The sequence below is a fragment of the Bubalus kerabau genome, chromosome 22 (assembly GCF_029407905.1).
Source record: "Bubalus kerabau isolate K-KA32 ecotype Philippines breed swamp buffalo chromosome 22, PCC_UOA_SB_1v2, whole genome shotgun sequence".
In the NCBI taxonomy this organism is placed as follows: Eukaryota; Metazoa; Chordata; class Mammalia; order Artiodactyla; family Bovidae; genus Bubalus; species Bubalus kerabau.
The window spans coordinates 24,702,443-24,715,951 of record NC_073645.1 but is presented as its reverse complement, the minus strand read 5'-3'; the positions used below and the strand labels follow the sequence as shown (position 1 = coordinate 24,715,951).

At 43.6% G+C, this 13,509-nt stretch overlaps 1 long non-coding RNA gene across 1 annotated transcript; it reads left to right on the top strand.

Annotated features, from left to right (window-relative positions):
- Positions 1–6,606: 6,606 nt before the first annotated feature.
- LOC129636668 (uncharacterized) lies at positions 6,607–12,610 on the top strand. The gene is made up of 3 exons (XR_008707069.1): positions 6,607–6,643; positions 11,074–11,137; positions 11,663–12,610. It is a non-coding gene; the product is annotated as an uncharacterized LOC129636668 (long non-coding RNA).
- Positions 12,611–13,509: the final 899 nt, after the last annotated feature.

Genomic DNA, 13,509 nt, shown 5'->3' with positions numbered 1-13,509 from the left:
GGTGATGAAAAAAGAAAGCAGATAGATTCCAGGGATGTTGAAGAGATAGAATCTGTAGGACATGGTGATTAATTAGATATGTTGTGGATGATGTTAAAAGAATGTGTCAAAGATGACTTCTAGGTATCTGGTTCAGGAAACAGGATGAATGAGGAATGCTATTTTTTGAGACAAGGAACAGAAAAGAAGGAACAGTTAGTGGAAAGATAATCAGTTTTTATGATTTTTTTTTTGTTTTTTTGTGTGTGTTTTTTTTTGGACAGATTGCTTCAAGATACCTGTGGGACTTCTACATGGATTTAGACATCAAATAGGCAGTTGGATATTCAGAACTGAAGCTGAAGAGAAAGTCCTGGACTATAGATAAGGCTCTTCAACATATAGGTGGCAGTTGAAGGAAAGGATGAAGTCATGCAGGAAAACTGCAAGCACTGTGAAGAACAGCAGGTCCAGGATGAAATTCTGAAGAACGTTAAGATTTATAACATGAGCAGAAGAAGAGCCAGCAAAAGGAGCCCAAGAAATGACCAGAGAGACAGGAGGAACACCTGGCAAGTGTGGATCATGGCAGGAGACAGATGCCATACTGCACTGAGCTGAAGAGGAAAGGTGAGGAAATGGAGACTGCTGAGTCTCTTCTTACAAGATATATGGCTATCCAGGGAAGAAGAGAAGAGATAGCGCTGTGGTTAGAGGTAGAAATAGGAGGGTCTAAGAAGATATAGTGAAATCCAGATGCAAGAATTAGCCTTCAGTGACAGAAATGGAGGGAGAGAGTATGGATACAAAGGCAGGTGGGGTACAGAGCTGGAGGAGAAAGGTTGAAGAAATGTCTTTATAATGGATGTTGGAATAGGCAACCAACAATCTCTGCCACTCAGAGAAAAGAGACTTTTTTCTGCATTTTCTGCCCTTCTGGATTATGTTTATCCCCTTTCTTTCATTCATTAGCACAAACAATCAAGAAGCAGCTTTACTTAGATTCAATTACTGTTGTTCTAGACCAGTGGTTCTCAGCTGGGGGCAATTTGTCCCCAGAGGATATCTAGCAGTACAGTATCTGTGTTCCAGGCCTACATCAGGGAAATGCTGTGAAGGACACAGGAAACCTCCTCCTTTTAAAGGATATGTTCTAGAAGTCCAGTAACCATGTGACCTTGGGCAATTACTTAACCTCTATGCCTTACCAGCAAAATGGGGACTGTAATAGTTCCTATCTCATTGGGCTGGCCTGAGGATTGATGGAAAATCCGCAGAATATCACCTGGCATGTAGTAAGTACTCAATAAATGTTAACAATTAATAGCTCTAAATTTCATATAATTTGCATATACAATACAATTCCCTAGCTCTGCCCACTGTGAGGGTCTTGGAGCAACAATGCTGCTGTGTTGTGCTTAGTTGCTCAGTCATGTCCTACTCTTTGCGACCCCATGGTCGGTAGCCCAGCAGGCTGCTCTGGTCATGGGGATTCTCCAGGCAAGAATACTGGAGTGGGTTGCCATGCCCTCCTCCAGGAGATCTTCCCAACTCAGGAATCAAACCAAGGTCTCCTGCATTGGAGGTGGATTCTTTACCAACTGAGCCACCAGGGAAGCCCAAGAATACTGGAGTGTGTTGCCATACTCTCCTCTGGGGGATCTTCCTGACCCAGGAATCAAACCAGGGTCCCCTGCATTGCAAGCAGATTCTTTACCATTTGAGCTACCAGGGAAGCCCTGGAGCAGCAATACCCAATAATAGTAACTAGACTTAGCATCCAGATCTTAGCTTCTAAATACCATTCTCCACCAAAAGGAATTAGTGTTCCTTGGGAAAATAGCTGATTCCAGGGCTAGGACAAGGAAAATACAAGATGAACCTAGAAAATTTTGTGCCAGAACACAAGGAAGTACTCAAAGAATAATGGAGATATGACTCCCAATATACTTAATGATTCGAAAAAGAAAAGAGTAACTTCACAGTGGGGAAGACTGGCAGACATAAATTTAAGCAAGCAATCAAGGTGAACATCAAGAATTCTCTGGCTATCCAGTGATTCAGACTCCACACTTCCACTGCAGGGGGCACAGTTTTGACCCCTGATGGGCGAACTAAGATCCTGCACAAGACATAGTATTTCCAACCCCCCCCCGCAAAAAAACCCAGTGAGCATCATCAGGAATGGGGCAAATTGTAATTGTGTGCCCCTGATAGTGATAGGGATAAAATAGGATAGATAGTCAAATAGCTGTAGAAGGCTCAGTAGGAGTCTATAAATAGAGGGGGAAACCTGGGAAACTTTGGAAGACCACTGTAAATTAATCACTCAATAAAGTTATTGGAACCTCGTGGAATGAAGCAAGCTTGTCTAACTATAGAGGGGCTTCCCTGGTGGCTTAGATGGTAAAGAATCTGCCCGCAATGCAGGAGATCTGGATGCAATCCCTGGGTCAGGAAGGTCCTCTGGAGAAGGAAATGGCAACCCACTCCAGTATTCTTGCCTTGGAAATCCCATGGACAGAGGAGCCTAACAGGCTACAGTCCATGGGGTCACAAAAGAGTCAGACATGACTTAGCAACTAAACAACAACAGCAGTAATATGACAGTCCTCGTTTGACCTCATAGAGTCAGACGTTCTCCTGCCTGATACAGAGGAGGAGCTAGTGATGTAAGCCTGATATCTACTCGAAAAAGGCAGTCTTTTCCCCTCTCCCTTTCCTCTGACTATTAAACTGTAGCCCACTTAATCCTCAAGGCAGAGCTTCCTCACCTGCCTGCTTGCATTTCTTGTAAGAGTGCTATATTAATAAATCTATTTCTTGCTTCTCACTTTGCCTCTCACTGAATTCCCTCTGTGCTGAGACACAGAATCTGAGCCTCAGTAAGTCCAGACATCAGGTAAGTGATTCTAATTAAAAGACTGTGGGCTAGAGTCTCCAGTAAGGTTTTGGCTGGGTTTGAGTCCTGACACCCATGGGTTCAAGTCCCAGTCTGAGGTGAATGGTTTAAATAGAACACTGTGAGAACAAAGGTATGGTGGTGACTACCTCCAAGATGACCCCCAATAATTCTTGCCTCCTGGTATTCACACCCCTCCTATAATGAATAGGACTGATTTGTGTATCCAATGAGATATTGCGGAAATGATGGAGGGTGACTCCCAAGGCTAGGTTATACAAAATACTGTGGGTCTGCCTTACTCACTTGGAGTACTTGCTCTGGGATAAATAAGGCATTTAGTTATGAGGAACACCAGGCAGCCCTATGGAGAGGTCCATAGAGCAAGAAACTGAAGCCTTCTGCCAACAGTCAGCACCAAATAGCCAATAATATTTGCAAGCCGTCTTAGAGCAGATCCAACAGTCACAGTTAAGCTTTCAGGTTATTGCAAATCTAGCCACATCTTGAACACAACCTCATGAGATGCTGCGTAGAGAACTCAGATAAACTGTTCAAATTCCTGACCCCTATGAGATAATAAATATTTACTGTTACTTTAAGCTGTTAAATTGGAGAGTTATTTGTTATGTGGCAATAGATAACTAATACAGATTCTCCTGCAGGTAGTCTAACCCACAGTCTAAATGCATTTATTAACAGTTCAGTTCAGTCACTCAGTCATGTCCAACTCTTTGCGACCCCATGGACTGCAGCACGCCAGGCTTCCCTGTCCATCACCAACTCCTGGAGTTTACCCAAATTCATGTCCATTGAGTTGGTGGTGCCACCCAACCATCTCATCCTCTGTCTTCCCCTTCTCCTCCTGCCTTCAATCTTTCCCAGCATCAGGGTTTTTCCAATGAATCAGTTCTTTGCATCAGGTGGCCAAAGCATTGGAGTTTCAGCTTCAACATCAGTCCTTACAATGAACATTCAGGACTGATCTCCTTTAGGATGGACTGGTTGGATCTCCTTGCAGTCCAAGGGACTCTCAGGAGTCTTCTCCAACACCACAGTTCAGAAGCATCAATTCTTCAGTCCTCAGCTTTCTTTATAGTTCAACTCTCACATCCATACATGACTACTGGAAAAACAAGAGCTTTGACTAGATGGACCTTTGTTGGCAAAGTAATGTCTCTGCTTTTGAATATACTGTCTAGGTTGGTCATAACTTTCCTTCCAAGGAGTAAGCGTCTTTTAATTTCATGGCTGCAATCACCATCTGCAGTGATTTTGGAGCCCCCCAAAATAAAATCTGCCACTGTTTCCCCATATTTGCCATGAAGTGATGGGACTGGATGCCATGATCTTCGTTTTCTGAATGTTGAGTTTTAAGCCAACTTTTTCACTCTCCTCTTTCACTTTTCATCAAGAGGCTCTTCAGTTCCTCTTCGCTTTCTGCCATAAGTGTAGTGTCATCTGCATATCTGAGGTTATTGATATTTCTCCTGGCAATCTTGATTCCAGCTTGTGCTTCATCCAGCCCAAAATTTCTCATGATGTACTCTGCATATAAGTTAAATAAGCAGGGTGACAATATACAGCCTCGACGTACTCCTTTTCCTATTTGGAACCAGTATGTTGTTCCATGTCCAGTTCTAACTGTTGCTTGCTTCCTGACCTGCATACAGATTTCTCAAGGGGCAGGTCAGGTGGCCTGGTATTTACTAACAATAGTATCCAAATCAGAAACCATTGTCCACAACAGACAAAAAGAGTCTTCATTTGGTTATAAGAAGATAGTGTATGTGTTTGTTGAATATTTTTCCCAGCTTCAGATATTAATCAGACTTTCATGCTGTAATTCCTTTATTTCTTTGCTTAAATTTGTTAGACACTATTTAACCCTCCCTCGTTTTATAGATTTTGAGGTTTGTATGGGTTGTTTTCTCTTCAACTGGCCTTTGTCCAGATCCCATCACTACCATTCCTTCGAGCAGATGATGTCTTTATCTGGCTGCTGTCATTTCCCAGAGGTGGGAATTCCACTATCCCAAGCTAATATCTTCCTCGTAGTTAAGTGGACACATGACCAAATGCTACTACTCTCCAGTGTCTGTCAGAAAACTGTCCCAATCATGTCCCAAGTGTCAGAGGGCAAGGCATCTAAACTTTATCCCCCAGTTCCCTGGTTCTCCCTGCTGGTGCCAGTGCTAGTCTGAGGGTCTGCCTCATTCATAGCCCTGGACGTTGACCCTCAGAATCACTGTCATGGTCAGGCTTAGCAGTCCAGGTTTAGTGGGACCAGGAGGAAAAGATGCACACAAAGCAGTTTGCCCAGGCCCTAGCTTATGATACGAACTCGGTCAGTGTTAGATGGTGGTGATAATGATGATAAAAACTGGACAGGATTTTGTCAAGGACTGGAACACAAAGAGGACATAAAAAAATGTGTATAACAAGATTTGGCTTTGAGGCCTTAACTTGAATCTCTGTATGGAAGAACAGTTTTTTGTTTGTTTTTAATTTAACTCACCTTCTCCAGGACATTGCAGTTAACAGAAGGAGGTGCTCTATCACACAATACTGGAGAAGCGAAAAGGGCTGTAAAGCTGGGCTTTTGAAAGATCTAATTACTTTGTTATGAGGGCTCACCTCCTAACATTCTCCCCACTTCAGTCACCTGTCAGGGAGTCTGACTGAGGGAGTCCTTCAAAGATGAGTCTCCCAGTGATAACTGAGAGATCATGGCAGGCAGGATTGTAAGAGGATCTGAGGATAGGCTTGTGGGTGGAGGTGGAAAAGGAGAGAAGAGACTAGAAGGACTTGCTCTGCCTCCCTCTAGGGTCAGAGGGTGCAAAGGCCTCACACTGACATGGGCAGGAAGAAAGCAGACGACAGAGCCAGAGGGCTGCTCTGGAATCCTCAGGTTTCTTTGTGCTTGTAACACTCTCATTCAAGTCATCATTGTTAGAATGGCTCGCAACCAAATCGTTTGGGGCACAGACTGTACTGCCCCCTGCCTTTAATGCCAGGGCTATCGTTGATGGCAGCGTTAGCTCAGAAACAAGACAGTGTAGCTGCCAAAACCACTGATGAGACTTCTTGATTCTAAACCTCTGAGTTCCTGAACAGAATTCCTCTGTGAGTCTCCCAATGATAACTGTGAGAAACCAGAGAAAGGAGGCAACTCAGAGGCTTCCTGTAGACTTAGTTCAGGGACAACAGGATGACTGCGAGTTGATTCCAAAGAGTAGGTGGATAAATCCTGTTCAAACATTTCTGGAACCAGAAAAAGAAAAAAAAAAATTGAAGTTCAAATTCACATTCTTCCCCCCTTCTCTACCTCACTGAACAGTCAGGGTTTGGGTTGATGAACACTTATGCTGTAAGAGAGAAAATGGTAGATTGTTCCTATAAAAAGAGGCAGACAAGGTAGAAAGCTTCTGGTGGAAAAGAAGAGATTTGTAAAGATGGGAGGAGAGAGCTGGAGAGGTCACCAAGAGAAAGGAAAGAATTCCTGCCTTGATCCAAGGTGTGTCCTACCTCAGGGCCTTTGCCCTTGCCTTCACTTTCTGCCCTTTTCATTCATAGTTTGTTCAGAAACTCCTCTTTCCTCCTCCCCTGCCTCACCTCCTCACCCTCCAGGCACCAGAGCACCCAGTTAATCCCTTCAGAGCAATTGTCACAATTTATAATGTTTTAAATTAATGTACATTTTCTTTATTATTTTTGGCCGTGCAGGGTCTCTGCAGCTGCACACAGGCCTTCTCTAGTTGAGTGAGTAGGGGCTCCTCTCTGGCTGTGGTACATGGGTTTCTCCTTGCAGTGGCTTCTTGTATTGCAGAGTTCAGGCTCCAGAGCAAGCGGGCTTCAGCAGTTGAAGCCCACGGGCTTAGTTGCCCCTTAGTATGTGGCATCTTCCCAGACCAGGGATCAAACCCGTGTCCTCTGCATTGGCAGGCAGATTCTTAACCACTGGACCGCCAGGGAAGTCCACAATTTATTGTTTCCTTTCTGTGTCTCATTTGTCTCCCTTGTGAGACTTTCAGTGCCATGAAAGCAGGACCCAGGGATATCTTGTTCATCATTATGGACCCAGCACATAATATGGTAGGTGCCGAATAAATACTTGTGAAAGGAAGGCAAGAAGGCAGAGAGATTTTGGTGGTGAGAAGCTTCTACAAGAAGGTTTTAAGGAATGATATATGGTGGAATTTCCTTTTCCTGCTGTCCCTTTAAGAGACTAAAGACTTAAATTACCCTTCAGTGCTATTTAGAGTCAAATTTGTGTTTAAAAAGAGAGAGAAAGACTTCATGCTGGCTACACGGGTATATACACTTTGGAAAAATTCATTGAGCTGTAACCTTATTATCCTGAGCACTTTTCTGTATGTATAATACACTTAAATAAAAATTACATTTAAAAGAGAGAAAGAAAGAAGCCAAAGCAGGCCAGGGGCAGGTGTAAAACCCAAACACAGGTGAGGAGAGGAGGGGAGAGTACAGATGAGGTCAGGGACCAGGGTGAATTAGAATACAGACAGGAGAAAGAAATGCAGTTGGCAGGTATTAAAGACTGAAGGTAGAGGGAGAGTGAAGGAGCTGAGGGCTGCTTACAGTCAGATTAGTGGCCTGGATGCCAGGGCACAGGGCTTGGCATGTATTTGAGGGCAATGTTCATAGTTCATGTCAATGGTTTTCCTTGCTTGGATGCATAATAATCGTCTGGAGACCTTGTTAAATAGCAGCCTCACAAGCCCCCTATTCAGAGATTCTGATCAAGAAGATTGGGTGGGGCCCATGAATCTGCATTTTTAACAAGTTTCTCAGATGATTTCCTGGAGAAGGAAATGGCAACCAACTCCAGTACTCTTGCCTAGAAAATCCCATGGACGCAGGAGCCTGGTATCCATGGGGTCGCAAAGAGTCCAACACAACTGAGCGACTTCACTTTCACTTCACTTTCACATGATTTAGTTTAAGATTATCCTCTGTTTCTCATAATTGAAGAAATAGAACACTCTCTCACTGTCCCATTTGTCCCAGGAGACTGGCTCTTGTCAGATGTTTGTTTTTCGTTTTTTATTATCTATTTATTCAGCTGTTCCTAGTCTTAGTTGCAGCATGCAGGATCTAGTTCCCTGACCAGGGAGCAAACCCAAGCTCCCTGCATTGGGAACATGGAGCCTTAGCCACTGGACCACCAGAGAGGTCCCATATATTTGTTGATTTTGATGAAGATCAAACATTGTATCAAAGGGAGTATGACTTTGAGGCTAGATGTCCTGTTTCTAATTTAGATCAGAATTTAGATTCTGCTGGGACTTCCTCAGTGGTCCAGGGGTTAGGACTCCGAGCTTACCCAGGTTCAACCCCTGGTTACGGAACTAATATCCCACAGGCTTCGAGACCTGGCCAAAAAAAATAATAATAATAATAAAAATAATTTAGATTCTGCTACAGAAATATATTTTCTGTATTTGTAATTGTTCAGCAGTTTTCACTGGTTTTGTGGCAAAAAGCATAGACAAGCTCTGGAACCAAATCAGATCAGATCAGATCAGTCGCTCAGTCGTGTCCGACTCTTTGCGACCCCATGAATCGCAGCACGCCAGGCCTCCCTGTAAACCTGGGTTCAATTCCTGAACTGCTATTTAACTTCTCCAGGCCTCGATTTCTTCAGCTGTAAAATGGGGGTCTACTTCATAGGATTATTATGAAGATTATATAAATTACTGAGTGAAAGCGCTGACCACAGTGATTGGCTCATGGTAAACTCTCATTAAATGGTAACAATGGCCTTTATTCCCTTTGTAGACCTCCTCTCCTGGCCCTTTCTCCTGCTGTCTTCTTCTCCAAACCTGAGTAATAGAAATATCCAGAGAAGTAATTGGGCCTTAGCTTTGTAGACAGGAGCCAAAACATCTTGCAGCCTGCTATTGTTTCCAATACCCAGGCAACCTGGCGTGCTGAAGTCTAGCCTCCATAGACCTCAAGCAGCATCTGTGTGGGAGAGGGTTTTCATTGAGACTTGGGCCTATCCCCAGATTTTATTAGTGCTGGGTCTAGTTTATATTAGGCCCTGGATTTGTGACTCTGACTTAGTTAATGAGTTAATGTAGTTGTGCCTCACGAGAATATAGGTCTCCTTACCTTGGATTTTCTAAATCCAAGGGTTTTCTAAATCCAAGGATTTCTAAATCCAGGATGTTGATGAATCAGTGGAAACAAGGAAAATTCTTCGAAAGTGTAAGGAGGGCAAGAGTCAGGATTATCATCTTTTTAAAAAACAAAACCAACAAGCTTCACTCATTGCCCCCTCATCCATGAGCTAGAGTGCCAGGGCCCTAGCGTGTTGGAAATCACAGGCTGGACCTGACAAGCAGGCAATGGCTAGACGATTACTTAGCGGCAGAACAACTCTTGCTTGCCATGGCAGGGCTTCAGCTAGCAGATCTGGCAGTTTATTTGTCAATATTATTTGTTGTTAGCTTAATTGTAGGAAAATTGAAAAGTGTAATGCATAGCTGTGAAACCCTTAAGGCTGGTTAATCTCTTTGGATTGTAACCAAAGTAATTTTTATTAGCTGATCTCATCTTGATTGTAATATGCAGAGCCCTGGAAAAGTTGCTGAAGGCTCCAAGTCATGGTGTGCACAGGGAACCAACAGTCTCCATCATCTGCATTTTCTGCCAAGGAGAAAAAAAGGCAGAGGGGGCTGGATGAAAAGAGTTGGGTTTGAACTCAACAACAGATAAAGCAAACAACACAGTCGAAAAGTGGGCAGAAAACCTAAAGAGACTAGAGAAGAAGTACAGATGACTGAGAGGCACATGAAAAGATGCTTAACATTGCTAATAATTAGAGAAATCCAAATGAAAACTACAATGAGGTATCACCTCGTGCTGATCAGAATGGCCATCATTAAAAAGTCTACAAATAAATGCTGGAGAGGGTGTGGAGAAAAGGGAACCCTCCTACACTGTTGGTGGGAATGTAAGTTGGTACAGCCACTGTGGAGAACAGTATGGAGCCGCCTCAGAAAACTAAAAATAGAATTACCATATGATCCAACAATCCCACTCCTGGGCATATACACAAACAGAACTGTAATTCAAAAAGATACATGCACCCCTATGTTCATAGCAGCACTGTTCACAGTAGCCAAGACATGGAAGCAACCTAAATGTCCATCAACACATGAATGGATAAAGAAGATATATACAATAGAATACTACTCAGCCATAAAAAAAGAAAACAATGCCATTTTCAGCAACATGGATGTAACTAGAGATTATCATATTATATGAAGTCAGAAAGAGAAAGACAAATACCCTATGATATCACTTATATGTGGCATCTAAAACATGACACAAATGAACCTATCTATGAAACAGAAGCCGAAATACAGACATAGAGAAGAGACTGGTGGTTGCTAGGGTGGTGGGGGAAGGGGAGCAGAGAGGAATGAATTAGGAGTTTGGATTAGCAGATGCAAGCTGGTGTAAGTAGAATGGGCTCCTCTGGTGGCTCAGAGGTAAAGAATTCACCTGCCAATGCAGAAGACACGAGTTCAATCCCTGGGTCAGGAAGATCCCCTGGAGAAGGAACGAGCAACCCACTCCAGTATTCTTGCCTGGGAAATTCCATGGACAGTGAAACCTAGCAGGCTTCAGTCCATAGGGTCGCAAAGGAGCTGGACACAACTTAGTGACTAAAGAACAGCATATATAGAAAGGTTAAACAACAAGGTCCTACTGTATAGCACGGGGAACTATATTCAATAGCCCATGATAAATCATAATGAAAAGAATATGAAAAAGAATGTGTGTGTACATATATATATGTATAACTGAACCACTTTGCTGTACAGCAGCAATCAACACAACATTATAAATCAACTGTACTTCAATTAAAAAAAGAATTAGGTTTGAGATACAAGTGGGGAGAGGAGAGCAACCTCCAGGATGGACATGGAAATGATCCTGGCAACCCCTAAGGCCAAGCTGCATTAGGTCCTGTGCCTTGTATGCTGGAGGTGTCAGGCCCAGGAGTGCACTGCAAAAAACATTTGAATAAGGACTGTGGTTCAGAATTAGGATCCAATAGAGAAAATAGAGACAAATCCAAGAAGCCAAAGAGGACACCTGTTCTTTCCATCAGCATTGGTTTATTTGTGATTATTTGGAGAAACTCTATTTTTCAGTTTTACAGTTCAGATATGGTGGTGCCAAGAATTGGAATTATATCTGCAGTTTAAAATTTGTGAGGTATGATTCTAAACAGTCTCTGATCCTTCTCTAGACTTTCATTTTTCTGCACCAGAGACAGAGGAACACGTTCTCATCTGCTCTACTTTCTCACTGATAAGTGAGGAGTCCTCCGTGTCTGCTTTGACATATCCAGGGAAGGAAGGGGCTTTGCTTTCTCTTGGGTATCTCTGAATACCCAGTCCAGCAATGAGGCTTTTCAAAGGGTGAAGTTGGGGCCAGAAACACTAGAATTCTACTGACACTTGACTGATGCCCTTGACCCCCAACCATACACCCCAGCAAATGAGCCAGCAGCTTATTCTAGACAAATGGGGAGCCTAGAGGCAGCATGTGGGCTTTTCCCCCCATAGCCCTTTTATGAATATAAATATTTAGTGCATGGTGTTTTGCAGAATTAAATCCTGAGCCTAGATTAGCCTGGTAATATCATTATGTAGATGCCCGGGATGAGCTACCTGTGACTGCTGTGTGTCTTCTCATTCAACGATGCCTGTGATGACTTGATGCACTTTCATTTGCCAGGGCAATCATTAATTGCATATGAAACAGTTGGTGTTTGGCTTTAAGGGAAGCTGATTGGGTCAGTCACCGAGAGTTTGGCTCAATGATCTACAGCTGGCTCTTTGCTCCTGCAAGCCTGCTTTCTTCTCAAAGCATTCTTACTCAGTGTTTCAGGGACCCCCTGAGGAAAAGGCTGTGAAACATAGGGGGTTTTAATCTGTGTTTTCCTTTGGGCATTATAGCTTTAATTTTAATATTTTGGATAATAAAGAATGATTTTAAATTAAATTTGCGAGCCGGCCATCTGTGATTGTTTGGACTTTTTCCTCCTCTCTGGCAGGTTTCTTACTTAATTCTTTCTGAACATTAGTAAGAGTGGGTTGAGAGCTGGAGGAGCAAAGGGGAGCAGAGTGCATAAGCCCATGGAACTTGGAGAAAAAGAAAAGGCTCTGATGTCTGACCTTTTACCATGGGGGTGGGTGGAAAAAACTTGATGACCTGAGTCAAAATCATAAAAGTTAATTTGGATGCAATTGTAATGTCCTGTCATTTCCTCTTGATTTGACTTGAGAAAGTAATTTGCCAAGGGTAGGCCTCAGTTTGCCCATCTGTTAAACAGAGAGGTGATTTTCCCCACGGGCGTGCCACTATAGTTTGGGGACAGTTCTTCATCAGAGGACAGCTAATGGAACACGAGGCATCATCATCCACCGAAGGCTGAAAGGGTCTGAGAGCTTATGTTTGTTTCCAAATCTAAATCCAAGAAACCTACCTAGAAATATGTCCTTCATCTAGTCAGTGAAATCCAGGATGAAGAATTTTCAACCTTCCCAGGGAAGTGAGGACACACCATCACCACCACTGCGGACCACAGCATAATGAGTCAGACAGACAGCGCCACTGAACACACAGACAAATGCTGAGCGAATGCCAGAATAAAATGAAAAAGTACCTGCCAGCAGACGAGTTGGTGTGATGAGTGGTTTAGCTAGGGAAGGCGGCAGGGGGAGGTTACACAACCAGGCATTCCCTCTCCTCTAGAGAGTGGAAGGAGGCTTCTTGAAGGGGTCAAAATTTGCATTTCAGGAAATAGGGGCAGTTTGAGGAGCTGTGCGGGGAGAGTATTCCTGGCAGAGCAAGTGGGCCCTCTGAGCTGACTGCAGCAATCGGGGCCTGGAGGGGCTAAGAGGGTGAGTGGAGGGAGGTAGACCAGGGGATGGAGATACAGCAGGCAGGGGCAGGAAAGCCACCTTAAATGCTCTCTGGAACCAGAATGGGTTGGAAACAAAAACCCCAGGAAATTGCTGAAGGCCTGAAGCTGCGTGTGGGTCACAGGTTTTGTTAGCATCATAATGGTTCCCCTTATATCTGCTCATTCCCCATGTCTCTGGTCTCTCACCCCGAATTCTGCTTTGATCAAATCAGGGTGGGGATCCGAGGCACAACCCTATACAGAGAAGGGCCAGAGTCATTGCTGCATAGGTCAGAGGGCAAAGGTTATGAAATGACCTTGAAAATATGCGAGGCAATATTCATGGCTCTGAGCAGGATAGAAGCTCAGGTGAACAAGTATTTATCATGTTTTTAAGACTTCACATGAGCACCCTTTGTCCCACATGACTCCTAGACTAAGAGATAAGCTTAGAATCTCCATCAATCTTTCTCTCTCTCTCTCTCTCTCTCTCACACACATACACACACAGACACACACACACCGATTCCCTCTCCTTCCCCTCTTCTATCCTCTTTAAAATCTCTGGTTCACCTAAATACAACCTTGGTATCCCCCCAATAGTAGAAAACAACCCCAACAAGTGCCTATGAAGAAAGCCTTTAAGACTCATGAATATTTAGCTCGTCCTCATGTA